General features: G+C 49.3%; 1 protein-coding gene across 1 annotated transcript in view; it reads left to right on the top strand.

The window, feature by feature from the left end:
- Positions 1 to 2028: 2028 nt before the first annotated feature.
- NACC2 (NACC family member 2) overlaps positions 2029 to 12818 on the top strand; it is a 108053-nt gene continuing 97263 nt past the window's right edge. The window contains exon 1 of the mRNA XM_083161121.1: positions 2029 to 2182. The gene's annotated coding sequence lies outside the window, so the exon portion shown is untranslated. The remainder of the gene's footprint in view (positions 2183 to 12818) is intronic.

The following is a 12818-nucleotide window of genomic DNA, read 5'->3' as shown; positions in this document are numbered from 1 at the left end:
AGCCATGTCGACCTTGGCCCATGTCGACCTTAAGTCAGGTCGACCTTCCTGCCAGTCGACCTAGTGGGGTCGACCTAATGACTGTAGACCTAAATGCAGTCTGACGAATGATCCCATTCCGCCTATAGGATTGTATCCACCTTATAGTATGCAGAAGTATTGCCACATAGTAACTGTCATGAGCTTCCTCCTCTTCTGATGTGCCGGAAAGTCCCCCGCCTCATCTCTATCCCAGTCTATAGGGCTGCTTCCCACGGCCATGATGCCCCACACACCATGCTCAGGCCACGCCCCATCGCTGTACTAATCTACAGGGCCAAGTCCTACCTCGCACGATGCCCCGCCCCATGCTCAGACCACGCCCCATATCTTTCCTAATGTACAGGAGGGGACCACTTCCTGCTGCGCACGATGCCCTACCCAATGGTCAAGCCACGCCCCATCTCTATCCTAACGTATAGGGCCACGTCCTTCTGCGCACGATGCCCCGCCCCATGCTCAGACCACGCCCCTCCTCATCTGTAGAGCTGCCCTGCAGGGGCAATTAAATAAGGATGGGAAGGAACAGGAACTGGTGGTCCCCTGACAGGATGGTAAGTGTCAGTTAGGGGTCTTCCTCATTACACAGCAAGGATGGGAGAGATTCTGCATTACCCTCAGTCTGATGGCTGCACCTGACACTATAGCGCCATGTACATCTCCTCTGTGTATGGTGTGCTACACTCCACATTTCCTAAGCCAGCAGGACTCATACACACAGGTAAGAGAAAGCTTTGCCAGGACATGATGAGACTTGTTGTTCTACGTGAGCAGGGAGCAATCTGTAGGAATACATACAGGTTAGAATACCGACACCAGCATCCAGATGGGGAATATATACCGTGCCCCCTAACACGCCCCCAGCCCTCCCCCCAGAGCCTAACCTTTCCTCCCCATAGCCTTACCCTACCCCCCCCCCCAGATTCTAACCCTCCCGCCCCATAGCCTTACCCTAACCCTCCCCACACCTTACCCCCCCCAGCCTTACGCTAACTCCCCCACAGCCTAACCCTCCCTCACAGCCTTACCCCCCCCTCACAGTCTTAACCTAACCCCCCCTCACAGCCTTACCCTAACTCCCCTCACATCCTTACTCTAATCCTCCCCCACAGCCTATCCCTTCCCCTGCCCCCCCCTAACTCCCCCAGCCTTACCCTAACCCCTCCACAGCCTAACCCTCTCCCCCACAGCCTAACATCAACCTTCCCCCCCAACCCTCCCCCTAGTCTTACCCTAGCCCTCCCCTGACCCCCCTAACCCTTTCCCCCAACCTTATCCTAACCCCCCTAGCAGCCTACCCCTCCCCCTGACCCCCCCTAACCCCTCCCTCCCCCCCAGCCCTAACTCTACCCCCCCTCCCCAAGCTCTGTCGGTGCAGTACATTAGGTAATTGTCAGCTCTGTGGCGCTGTGGGCTGGGGATGCCGGACAGTTTCCCGACAGTCGGGATCCCAACAGTCATTACCCCGACGTCGGGATCCCGACAATCAAAACCCAGACACTTGGCTATTCTCCCTCGTGGGGGTCCACGACTCCCATAGAGGTTGAATAGAATAGGTGGCGAGCGTAGCGATCCACCGTGCCCGCAGCGTGGCGAGCGCAGCGATCCCGCAAGGGGCTTTGTTGTGCTCGCCCCACTGTCTGAGTCCGGCCAGTCGGGATCCCGACGTCGGGCTAATGAATGTCGAGATCCCAACTGTTAGGATCATATACCACACCCGTGAACTGGGTACTGGGGTACTAAATTGTCAGCTCTGTGGCCCTGTGCGCTCGGTACTGGGGCACTGAATTGTCAGCTCTGTGGTGCTGTACACTGGGTACTGGGCCATGTAATTGTCAGCTCTGGCGCAGTACGCTGGGTACTGTGTGGTAGTGCCACATACATGCCCAGTGCACATAACGCTGGTGACATTACATTTGATCCCGTTACAGGATGGGGAATCTGTCCCTTTAAATTCCCAGTTGCCATGGAGGGTGAGGTCAGAGAAAGTCCGTGTGAGTTGGAATCACTTCCTGCTGCAGGAGCTGTCAGCCTGGAGCTCGGGGAGTGAGCAGGAGCCTGTCTGGGTGCCCAACGGAGGCCTGGACATCCGTGCCCATCCGCAGCCTGCACCCTGCTCCTGTGCAATGGGCACCTCTGCCAGGTACGTCTCTGTCTCTGTCTTTGTTATCACTCCGGCAGCTGTAATAAAGGATTGTGTCCTCCCTGAAGGAGTGTGCAGACAAGAATGTATGGGGTTGTGCTGGCATACCGTTACTGGGCTGCAGAGCTTGCACTCTATCGAAAGTGGTAATATAGCTGCGTCATTAGGCACGCTTTGTTACATCAGGCGCCCGCTCCTACTGGAGGAAACTGACCGGTGGTCTCTGGTGTCACTGCACTGATACATCAAATTTGTGCGACTGTGGGATTAACCCATCAGCCGCGTGCTGCAGCGTGGGCCCCTGTAAGAGGTATCACAGGACTAGCTGGGTACGCCAGAGTGGGCAAAGTAGTCTCCATGGGAATCAGCTGGAAAACACCCCCCCCCCCCCCTCCCTCTCCCCTAACTCTGCAGCACCAGAGAGCGTTGTGAACCACTACTGATGAGAGACATTCGCTGCGATTTAAAATTTGGCGCTGCCCTGTCTCTTAGCCTCTGAGTGTGTGCACATGTGCAACTGGCGCCGATATACTGAGCCGATGGTGTCTTGTTGTAATTGTGGCGTCTTACGCTTCCAGGGGGGCACACACATGCGGATTGGGGATTTGGGGCATGTTGGATTTGCGAACGTATCTTGTGTCCTTTTGCTCTGTGCGTGCTCTGGCGCTGAGTGTATATATCTGTAGGTGGTAAGGGGGTTAAGGTTACTGCGGGCACGTGGGTGGGACTGCAGGCTGCGCTCGCCAATTCCGCTGTGTGTTCTGGTGGATCTCTTACACCAGGAATAGGGCTGCGCGTGTACGGAGAGGGACGGTAGATGAGTATAGAGGACAAGGGGCCTGATTCAGCAGGATCGCTCATTAGAGAAAAAGCAGTGGTCTACGAGCAATAAAAATGTCACCCAGAAAGAAGGAATAAACGCCCATTGCAAAATTACGGATGTAACGCAAATCGCCGTCCATTCGCTTCTCCCGGATCATCGAAGAGTAGTCTCCATGTGAGCAAATGTAAGTAGGTACGAGGCTGCCGCTAATCTGGGACATGGTGGGAGTGGTCAGCGGTAACATCACAGAAACACGCCCAGAAAACATCTTGTTTCCACCCCTGAAAGCCGTAACCTGTCAGTCAAACTGGGACCGCTATACGATATTCATTATATGCGGTTGTGCAGTGCGAATGCGCGGTAGTTTGTTAATGGCTCGATTTAATTCGTGTTCAATGCAGAACAGGGCCCTGGGATAGTAATGGGGGGAAAATCTACTATAAAGAAGGTTTACATTTTCAGATGACTTGTATTTATGCATGTGTATCAATGTATATATGTATGTGTGTGTGTGTGTATACTAGTACACCTGCTCGAAACAAATGCTTCGAAAGCTAGTCTGCTATCTTGTGATTGCCTCTGTGTTTGTGCATGTGTGAGAGAGAAAGAGATGTAGTTTCACTCGATGCCAACAGATGGCAGTATTTCAGAGACACACAAACAGTTGATATACATACTCACACACATGTTGTATGGACTCATTGGTGCATGCATATTCAGGCGCAGCAATCTGCCAATATATGCTAATGACGCTGCCTTTTGGATTTGTACAGCGGCGCTCAACTGTGTATGAAGATGGAGGCTCCGGCATGCCCCCAAAATGGCCGCGACATGCCTGTGGTTTAGTAGCCACTCCCATAAACGCTCACCTCCTGTTACGCATTGTGAGTCTCAATCCTCACTGCATCCGCCGTCGCTAAACAATCGCCACACGTGCGCAGTATCTCCCTGGTGCACAGATGCCGGCATTGCCTCCACCTCGGGAATCAGCCCCAAGGCTACATTTCTCACAGCCTCCCAGAGCTGTTACGTGCCCTGGTTACCAGCATCACATCAGCCTCCTCCTGGGCATGAGAATGAGCACCACCCATGTACTGGAGGGCACGGCAGGTATAACAATGGAGTTGCTAAGGTCCTCAGCGTGATACACCTGGCTTCCACAAACAAGATTCCCACCATACTGCTGTCAACAGATGCCGAAAAGGCCTTCGACAGGGTTGGCTGGGGGTTTATGAGGGCGGTTCTAGAGCACATAGGATTGGGCCCACAGGCCCTAAACAGAATTGTAGCTTTGTATCATTCTCCATCGGCAAGGTTTCGAGTAAATGCCACCTTGTCTGAATACTTCCATATTAGGAATGGCACGAGACAAGGTTGTCCCCTATCTCCTTTAATATTCGTCCTTTGCATAGAAGCCCCGGCTAGGGCCATGAGAGCGAATAACAATATCACAGGATTGAAGGTAGCTGATAAGGAATATAAGATGCCACTATTCACAGATGATCTCCTATCCTATCATAACAAACCCAGCCCACTCACTCCCCCATCTCTTGAGTGAAATAGATACTTTTCGCTATCTCTCTAATTTTTAAATTAACCCATCCAAGTATTTTGCCTCTTAATATCTCAATCCCACCCTCTTCAGTAACCAAACTTAAAAATTCTTATCCCTTTGTTTGGAAGGAGTCACACATTACCTACCTAGGTGTCCAACTGCCTAATGACCTGTCCTGAATAATTCCTTTGAACTTCCACCCACTGTGAGGAATAATCTTAGTAGATGGCACTATAAAAAATTCTCCTGGTTGGGGAGAGCGAATGTTGTTAAAATGAATATTTTGCCCAAATTACTATATATTCTTCAAGCCCTTCCGGTTCGTGTCCCAGATTCCTGGTTCCATAATGTACAATCTCTGATTCAACAGTTTATAAGGGCTCGTAGACGACCCAGGATCAGTAAATCTATCGTGGCTCGCTCTGTTCGTAATGGTGGGTTTCAACCACCGAATGTAAAAAACTACTACAATGCGATATTGCTCAACAGAGTTTTAGATCGGACCAGGAATAGACATTGCAAACAGTGGGTGGAACTAGAAGGTGAATGTATGCAACAATATCCTGAGATTTTTCCCTGGCTCCCGCTACTGAATAGACCTCCCATTATCCATCCGACTATTTCTCCAACACTCTCGAAGACACGACGTGACATAAATATTTCTTCGACTTTTAGTACCCTAACCTCATTCCTTGGGCAACCCTGACTTCCTCCCAGGAATGGTCCTCACACACTACAGACAATGGGCTCCAGATGGTCTGTTTAGGGTAGGTCAACTAGTTCAGCCCTCTGGGGGTTAAACAATTTTTCCGATATTCGTTTGAAATGGGACATCCCCTCCAAAGACTTCTGGAAATTTTTACAAGTGCGACAGTTTTTGAATTCCAATGGCAGGGCCAAATTAGCGGCTAGGGAACTCACATAATTTGAAAGGCTATGGGGGGTATTCAATCTGAGGGTCACGGCGGTCGACTCAACCGAGAACATGCAGGCGGGATTCAATGTCCCGCCTGCCGGGGAGCGAAAAGGGGGCGTGGCCGCGAGTTGCTGCCGGGAAGAGACGAGCTGCAGCCGGCAGCTCGTCACTTCCCGGCCATTCTCGGCAAAACGAGCCCGACAGCTAGTGATGTCGGGCTCGTTCTGCCGAGAAACCCTGCTCAATGCTGTCGGGGAAGACAGCATTGAATAGGGCCCGGTGGGCATCTCCCCGACGGGAGATGCTCGCCGGGGATTGAATATCCCCCTATGCGTGGCCCCTACCGATCCCCGCAACACAATCTCCTATCTATATAAACTACTCCAACTCCCTGACGGCCGGAACCAGAAATGGGAACGAGACTTGGGCTTATCCTTAACCCAAAAAGATTGGGAAATTATTTTTCTTAAATCCCATAGAAGTTCTATATGCATCCAAGTAAGGGAAACCCAATATAAAGTGTTGATGAGGTGGCACATGTGCCCTTCTGTACTCCATGCTATCAAGCCCTCTATACCCCCCTCTTGTTGGAGATGCAGAAATGCTACAGGTTCTATGCTCCACATCTGGTGGAACTGCCCCATAATCAAAACTTATTGGGCAGATATAATAGCAACCTCACAGGAGATTCTCAGTACCCCAGTACCCACTGACCCCGCCTTTTGGTTGATCAACTATTCGACTTTGTTGTTGTCGAACTATAAAACTTCATTGATGAGGTATTTAACTAATGCAGCTCGGGCTGTAATCGCCATCTTGTGGAAGTCTGCCAGCCCACCCACGAGGAGATTGTGGTTCTCTAGAATTAACTATTATCAGAATATGGAAGATACACTACTCTCTTCAAAAGATAAAATAGCGGAATTTACGACGGTCTGGCTTCCCTGGCTGGAGTATAAATCCTCTGAGGCCTACAAAAATGATATGCACTCAGATAATGAGGTTTTCGCTGTCTCACCATAAAAGAACGGTTATTGCACTCTTAACTATCCTGCTATCGGATGCTGGTCACCCCGCCCACATTTCTCCCCCCTATCCTTTCTTACCTCTCACATCCCCTCTCTTTTCTCTCTCCTCTTCACCTCTTAGTTTTACATATTGATACTTACCGTTATCCTCAGTAATTGTTGACGCATTTATCCAGTCCTCCAAGATCATTTGTACTTTATTCTAAACCAGACTAATGCACACACTTTACTGTTTGGACATTTTGAAATGTTTATTTGATTTCATTCAATAAAAAAAGAATACATAAAAAACAATGGAGTTGTGGCTCCAGGCCCCCCATTGAAAATAGGCCCAGCTCAGGACCCCCTGCAGTGCAGTCAGTCTAACAGGAAAATTCCTATCACCACCAGCAGCTCAGCTTACTCCCTTACCCGCCGACGTCACTAAAGGGGGCGTGCCCGGGCCGCCGACGTCACTTAAGGGGGCGTGCCCGGGCCGCCGCGTCACTAAAGGGGGCGTGCCCGGGCCGCCGCTCCACTAAAGGGGGCGTGCCCGGGTTGCCTCCGTCGTGCAAGGGGGCGGATCTAGACCCACCGAAGTCCCTGAGCTGCCGGGGAAGCCTAGCGCCACCAAGATTGCGGTGCCTGGAGCTTCCCCGGGCACACCAGCAAGACAGGCAGCAGGCTCTTTTAGCGGGGCGCTGCTAAAACAGCCTAGTGGGAACACTAGATATGGTGGTCACTGTGATGTTCTCTGTATCATATGGTGGTTATTGTGATGTTCTCTGTATTATATGGCGGTCACTGCGATGCTCTCTATATTATATGGTGTTCACTGAGATGCTCTCTGTATTATATGGTGTTCACTGAGATGCTCTCTGTATCATGGTGGTCACTGTGATGCTATCTGTATCATATGGCAATCACTGAGATGTTCTCTATAGCATATGGGGGTCACTGCAATGTTCTCTGTATTATATGGTGGTCACTGATGTTCTTTGTATCATATGGCAGTCACTGCAATGTTCTCTGTATTATATGGTGGTTATTTGTGATGTTCTTTGTATCATATGGTGGTCACTGCAATGTTCTCTGTATTATATGGTGGTTATTGTGATGTTCTTTGTATCATATGGCGGTCACTGTGATGTTCTCTGTATTATATGGCGGTCACTGTGATGTTCTCTGTATTATATGGTGGTTATTGTGATGTTCTTTGTATCATATGGCGGTCACTGTGATGTTCTCTGTATTATATGGCGGTCACTGCGATGTTCTCTGTATTATATGGTGGTTATTGTGATGTTCTTTGTATCATATGGCGGTCACTGTGATGTTCTCTGTATTATATGGCGGTCACTGCGATGTTCTCTGTATTATATGGTGGTTATTTGTGATGTTCTTTGTATCATATGGTGGTCACTGCAATGTTCTCTGTATTATATGGTGGTTATTGTGATGTTCTTTGTATCATATGGCGGTCACTGTGATGTTCTCTGTATTATATGGTGGTCACTGATGTTCTTTGTATCATATGGGAGTCACTGCAATGTTTTCTGTATTATATGGTGGTCATTGTGATGTTCTTTGTATCATATGGGAGTCACTGCAATGTTTTCTGTATTATATGGTAGTCATTGTGATGTTCTTTGTATCATATGGGAGTCACTGCAATGTTTTCTGTATTATATGGTAGTCATTGTGATGTTCTTTGTATCATATGGTAGTCACTGCAATGTTCTTTGCATTATATGGTGGTTATTGTGATGTTCTTTGTATCATATGGCAGTCACTGTGATATTCTCTGTATCATATGGTGGTTATTTTGATGTTCTCTGTATTATATGGTGGTCACTGCTATGCTCTCTCTATTATATGGTGTTCACTGAGATGCTCTCTGTATTATATGGTGTTCACTGAGATGCTCTCTGTATCATGGTGGTCACTGTGATGCTCTCTGTATCCTATGGTGATCACTGTGATGCTTTCTGTATCATACGGTGGTCACTGTGATGCTTTCTGTATCATACGGTGGCCACTGTGATGCTCTCTGTATTGTATGGTGGTCACTGTGATGCTCTCTGTATTGTATGGTGGTCACTGTGATGCTCTCTGTATTGTATGGTGGTCACTGATGCTCTCTGTATCATGGTGGTCACTGATGCTCTCTGTATAATAGGGTGGTCACTGCGATGGTTTTTAGCTACACCCTATGTAGACAGCACTTGTCACTCGTCCTGCTGTCACACAATAGTCCCTTCATAAAGGCCTATGTGGATGTTAATCTGGCACTTCTGGTGGGAGCATGATCAGTAACATCACTGCAGAAGCCCTTATCTCCTTGGCTCTTGCTAATCACATGGCATTAGTCAGAAAGCATTTGCCCTCACCAGCAGCTTATTAACCCAGAAAGTTTGGTGGTGAGCAGGCAGGGTCACAGCGAGTGGGCAGCGCCACCGATATAACGCTGATTTTCTTATCATTGTTTTTCTTTGTATTTTTTTTTTTTACATTTTATTTAAATCTGTATCTGAGGAATCTGAGGAAATTCTGTATGTGAATAAGTCAACCACAGACGTGTGCAGGGAAAGTAGTGAGGCTGCCAGCACTGTATATGGCAGATACCTGCGCAGCCATACATTGTGGCGGTGCCCAGCATCACCCTTAGAGTTGGGTTCTCCCGTTCCTGCCGGCAGTATACAGTATATAAAACTTTTTTTTATTAATGCCCTATTGTGGCATGTGGGGCTATTTGGGATAATGTTTGATGGTGGTGGGTGTCCATTTTCTGAGGTGCCCTGTGTGTCGGTAGGTTCTCATGTGGGCAAGCTAGGCAATATACCAGGAGGCCTGGCCCCGTTTCCTCACCTCCCATTACAGAACGTTATTCCTGAGCGAGGCCTATTTACAGTACAACCACAGCCAGGGCATGATTAAAGGTTCCAGGTGCCCTAGGCTAATACACATGTAGCTCCCCATGTAATTGTATATGGGCACTCAGGGACTCGCCAGGCATACTACCCATGTGCATCTAACGAATGTTATACAACTGGCATGTAGGGTTAAATGCTTGTGGCATTGGACGGAGACTTTGGCTGTAGGCTATAGCACAATGTACATAAAGTAATGATCCCATCAGTAAGTTACATTGGCACAGCCATCTGGCATCACCTTAAGTACCCCCGACAGTACGGGACGGGTGATAGCTAACAAGCATGGAATACATTAGGCCTTCGCTTTATTCCTCGGCTGCCACCTGCAAGTTTCTGTGTATTGCACGTTATATTATTCTGAACACTGCACTGTCTGCATCTTGTAGACCAGGGGTTCCCAAACTTTTTTGAATCACGGCACCCCGAAGCATCAGAATTATTTTGCGGCACCCCTAGGCTGAAGGTTTCTCATTGAGAAAGTTAGAAACAAATATTAAGTTAAATAAATTGTGTTTATATCTCATCCTTAGGATCAGTTATGTGGTAATGGACAGGATTCCCTTCTGTTTGTCAACAATTTGACTATTATATTGGACATAAATATCCCAGGGCACCCCTGCAAGTTCTCCAAGGCACCCCAGGGTGCCACGGCACACAGTTTGGGAACCACTGTTGTAGACACTACCTTTATTTATATTATGTGTTGTTTTTCTTCCCATTCTAGCATTAGCTAAATCAGTATGGACACCAGATTCTCTAATTAGACAAATGTGTTTAACTAAAGAAAGATTACTAGCAACAATTCTAACCCTAAGTCACTCACAAACAACAGCAGCAGCACGCTATGGATGAGTGCACACCAGCACAGATAAGAAGACCCTGTATGATCCTGTGGTGCTGTCTCTCCTGTCAGGGGAGGGGATAATGAGAGTGTCAGCAGGAAATCTTGGGCAGCTACAGAAAATCACAGTGATGACAGCAAATCCCTGTCCTTGCACAGAAACTCCTTAGTGGCAGAATCAGAAGAATTTGGGCGATTAGGAGTACAGTGCCGGGTAGGAGAATATTTATGGCTGAAATAGAAGCCGTGTGCAGGTAGGCGACTTTGCCCATAGTAGCCTTATTCCATTTTCTCCCCTGGGGTTCATCAGAAGAAAATACTTTATTGGACATTTTTTAGTGACCACTAAAGCGGCGATTGCTAAGCTTTAGTGGCCCGTCCCACCCCTGCGTTCCACACACCGGCATTGCCTCCGTGGTGTCACCGGGTGAGACTGACTGCTGTGAGAGACTCTTGTAAAGGTCCGCTCCGCTTCCGATGATGTTAATGGCTGCAGACGTGTAAATGTTTCTTGCTGAATAAACTTCCTGCCTGGTGTCTGATACCTCGCATGCCCCTTGGTGCAGGATAAGTCTGTACAGCATGTCATCTGTAAATCACATTTGCTGTTCCTTAATATGCATTATTCAAACCTGCTTATCCCTGAATAAAACGCCAGTCTTCAGCCGAGTACGCCGTGTTCTCCGCATAGCAGGCGCTCCCTAGGATCACTTTAGATGGAGACTCCATTACATGCTGACTCATTAATCTGCCTACTGCTGGTGTGTTCCTTCCTTTTAAAAGGCATTTATGTTGTGTTGTGGGCAGCGATGTGCCCGTCTGCCTGCCAAGCGGGTATCTTGTGTATTGAGTAATTGATGATCTATCACATTGTTTCAGCTTTTTTTGTTCTAGAAGCTGAAATATTAAACAGCCGTGGAAGTCGGCGTCCGCAGAACAAACTGAATAAGAGTTCTCGCTTAAGGTTATCTGCTGGGGCTTCACCCCTGAGGCGTCCCGGACCCCGTAAGATCCGACCAATAGGACTCTCTGCTTTTATGTTTTTTCAAGTAGAGTAATAGATCTTGTTTCATTCATTTCCCTATATAATGTGACAGAGCTCGGTGCCGCTGCAGTGTGGTGAGTATTGCAACGTATGGCACATGCTCAGGATGCCGTTACATGGATGTGCGCTTACGCAGGCCCGCGCCAATCTTGTATATAGCACCTCGTGTCTGCGTAATTCCCTCTGGGTGAGTCAGTACACGCAGCAGCGCTATGGCAGCCCTATGGCAGGTGCAATGTCTCCATCTGGCCATGACCTCGTGAGTGAGCCGCTGTGCAACACGGTCAGTGACTCACCCGCATCTGCCTAGCCACGCCCCTCTTATAATCCAGGAACGCCCACTAAGAACTCCTGTGCTTCAGCTGCATTTTATGCAGTCATTTTATGGAGAGGAAACGGCAACAGTGTGAGGTGCAGGACAGACGAAATGCTGCACCATCCAGCGCCATGCACCAGGAGAGGAACGCATAGGGCGGGGCTCAGCAGCATCACAGAGGGATTGAGCAATGCTGCACCATCCAGCATCATACGCCAGGAGAGGAACGCAGAGGGAGGGGCTCAGCAGCATCACAGAGGGACTGAGCAATGCTGCACCATCCAGCATCATACGCCAGGAGACGAACGCATAGGGAGGGGCTCAGCAGCATCACATAGAGGGACTGAGCAATGCTGCACCATCCAGCATCATACGCCAGGAGACGAACGCAGAGGGAGGGGCTCAGCAGCATCACAGAGGGACTGAGCAATGCTGCACCATCCAGCATCATACGCCAGGAGACGAACGCAGAGGGATAGGCTCAGCAGCATCACATAGAGGGACTGAGTAATGCTGGACCATCTAGCATCATACACGAGGAGATGAGCGCAGAGGGAGAGGCTTAGCAGCATCACATAGAGGGACTGAGTAATGCTGGCCCATCCAGCGCCAGGAGACGAACACAGAGGGAGAAGATCAGCAGCATCACAGAGGGACTGAGAAATGCTGCACCATCCAACATCATACGCCAGGAGACCAGCGCAGAGGGAGGGGCTCAGCAGCATCAAATAGAGGGACTGAGCAATGCTGTACCAGCCAGCGCCCTACTCCAGGAGACGAACGCAGAGGGAGGGGCTCAGCAGCATCACAAAGAGGGACTGAGTAATGCTGCACCATCCAGCGCCATACACCAGGAGACGAGCGCAGAGGGAGGGGCTCAGCAGCATCACATATAGGGACTGAGCAATGCTGCACTATCCAGCGTCACACGCCAGGAGACGAACGCAGAGGGAGGGGCTCAGCAGCATCACATAGAGGGACTGAGTAATGCTGGACCATCCAGCACCATGCGCCAGGAGACGAACGCAGAGGGAGGGGCTCAGCAGCATCACATAGAGGGACTGAGTAATGCTGTACCAGCCAGCGCCATATGCCAGGAGACGAGCTCAGATGGAGGGGCTCAGCAGCATCACATAGAGGGACTGAGCAATGCTGCACTATCCATCGTCATATGCCAGGAGACGAACGCAGAGGGAGAGG

This window comes from Crinia signifera, chromosome 9 (genome assembly GCF_055691185.1).
Source record: "Crinia signifera chromosome 9, ASM5569118v1, whole genome shotgun sequence".
NCBI classification, from domain to species: domain Eukaryota; kingdom Metazoa; phylum Chordata; class Amphibia; order Anura; family Myobatrachidae; genus Crinia; species Crinia signifera.
This window is presented reverse-complemented; position numbering and strand designations above follow the sequence as displayed.